Here is a 2,888-nt window from a genome sequence, read left to right as displayed (position 1 = left end):
CATTCGCTTCAGAAATGGGTCGATTTTGTTGCGATTCAGCAGCGATTCGCAGATGGAAATTCGGTCCATGAGGTTTTTTTGCGTTAACTCGTGTGGCACCCATACATCGAGCTTCTTTTTGTATCCAGCCTTATTTAAATGGTTCCAAACGGTTTTTTGTGCAATGTTTAGCTCCTGGGCAATCGAAACAGTGCTTACATGACGGTCGGACTCGACGATTTCCATTATTTTATCGACATTTTCGACAATTGGCCTTCCAGAGCGTGGTGCATCTTTGACATCAAAATTACCGGAACGGAATCGACGAAACCAAAATTGCGCGATATCGACTGTTACAGTATCAGGACCATAAACACTATTCACATTTTCAGCCGCCTGGCTTGCGTTTTCGCTTTTATCGAAAAAAAACTGTAAGTAAAATATGGAGTATTTTCTCTTTGTTGGTGTCCATCTTTGACACGCGCTCAAACAATACTGACTCAAGCAATCACAAAACTGTCTGAGAAGTTTTTTAGTACGAAATCTTATCTTTCTAACGCCATTTAGCGTAACCCGATCGCACTTATACAACGCGAGATACGGATTACTAAAGCCATCTATTGGAAAAATAATAGATTTCTTTTTACTACACCTAATATATATATACGTTTCACGTCGAGATCCATCCGTATTGCAGATTTCCGCGTTAAAACTGTTGCGACATCGAACTATTTATTTATTTTTATGTAGTCTTTTATTACTTTTATTGTATTCATATTATTTTACATTTGAGGAGGGCTCAATCCAGCAGCCAAAACTTGTAATTGTTTTATATATTAATATACGCCGTTTTACTTCGTTTTTATTTTATGTATCTATGATTATTATCTTTAATTAAATGTGTTATGCGTCGACTCTTTTCCACCGTTCACTTTGTTTATTTTGTACTCGTATATATAAACATTGTGCAATATCCGTAACAATTACTTTGGACCATGAAAAGTACCTGCATGTATCTAGCTTTATCATAGGACTGGCTAAACAGTATATTGTCTCTTACGGTACCACCGAAAAGTCAGGGTCTTTGACTGGCATAGGAGATACTCAGATTTGGATTTTTCGTGAAGTATCAAGTAGATGAATTGCCCGGGAAATTGTACTTCGAGGAGCCCTGAGTAAGGATTACGGAACCCGTGCCGGGATTTAATTCCTTCAATAGTAGATGTAATACAGACGATTTGCCGGAGCCCAATGCACCGACTACAACACATAATTGACCTGGCTTGATAGTTAAATTAATATTGCACAAAGTCGACGGCAATTGGCCACTGATCCAATTGGCGGAAACTCGCTGAAGCTTTACCGGAAGATCAGATAACCTTTGATGTTCGGACAGAACGATACTCCCATTTCTCGAGATGCACCTGTCTATTTGATTCTCTGCATTAGTTTCTTCCTTTGGTTTCTGAGATTTAAACTGCAACTGCGGCGTGTTCTCCGAGAAGCATCTCATGTTCACTTCGTCCATCAGCAAAAAATCCTGTAAAAATTAAGCACACTTCAACAAGTACGTGCCAATAGAGATAACAGAATGATTGTAGATTTAAGTTCACCGTAAATTAGAAAATAATATGATAACATATACCTCCATCGATTGAATGACACTATTGATTCACCCAGCAGTATTAGCTCTTGCGGAAAGTACAACGCGACGACGAGTTGAAGTATGTTAAAGTATGTCGACATTTCATAGGTCACATCGGCAGTCAAATTATTTTCCATTAAGACAAACGTTATCAAAGTGAAATAGACGGTCAATCGTTCAGTGAAGACTATGATGGCCAAATATGCGGCGCGCACGTACGACGAAAATTTAAATTGATTGATCTCTAATTTTCTGATTACTGACACAATCTGGCTAAATGGTTTCTCCCAGGCGTACATCTTCACCATCTAAACCGAAAATTACCATTTCAAATGATAATAAGTAACGGGCATAGTAAGAGTCAACACGTTTCTTTGAAATTAACAAAAGAATATATTTCAATTAACAAAGGTAAAATTACAAGTTTCGGCTACCGAATTGAGTCCACTAATTTTACCTTACTTTACCCGTTACTTATTATCATTTGGTTTGTATAGAAAGAGTCCTTTGATTTGTTACTAATTACCATTTCATAAATTTGATTCATAAAATTTTTGTATAAGTGATACTTGGACCTTAATATTATTCATATTATTCATATTATTATATTTATCCCATATATTGTTTAATAATAAAATAACTAATCAACTTTTTGGGGATATCTGTATCCCAGCTATGAGTTCGCTCATTAGTTGTGCTCTTTGGTCCGTCAGTGGTCAGCAATCATGGTTCTGAATTTGAGATTCAAGAAGCTCAAAGTCTCTTGTCCTGGGAGGACAATGATCAACAATGTCCCAATGCCAACCAAATACGAAATACTGACTTTTTGCCACATTATTGTCCCTATGATCACGGTCTGCGAATAAAAATAAAATTGGTTTAACAAACAATTATTTAAGAGCAACTTTGAAATAAATGAAAAAAAGAAATCCTACGTCTTTATAGTCTAAATTAACTCACGAGTTCTAAATTGTATACAATTAGCTTATATATTATACATATAATCAATATAATAGGTTTTCTACAAATTATACCATAATTATTAAACAATTAATATTTATCAATAATCTACCGAAGAGGTTAATAAATTTAAGTTAGAAATTTAAATTTAAAACTTTTGTTCAAGAGTGTAATCGAAATTTTCTGTGCAATATATACTGTTACTGTGGAATGTACACGAATACTTTTACGAGATAAAGAATTACCATAAAAGACATGATCCATATGTAATTCAGATACATTGTTAATTGATTGAAGCAAATGA

Source organism: Trachymyrmex septentrionalis, unplaced genomic scaffold (genome assembly GCF_001594115.1).
Source record: "Trachymyrmex septentrionalis isolate Tsep2-gDNA-1 unplaced genomic scaffold, Tsep1.0 scaffold387, whole genome shotgun sequence".
In the NCBI taxonomy this organism is placed as follows: domain Eukaryota; kingdom Metazoa; phylum Arthropoda; class Insecta; order Hymenoptera; family Formicidae; genus Trachymyrmex; species Trachymyrmex septentrionalis.
The sequence above is the reverse complement of the archived record's forward strand: the minus strand, read 5'-3'. Positions refer to the sequence as shown.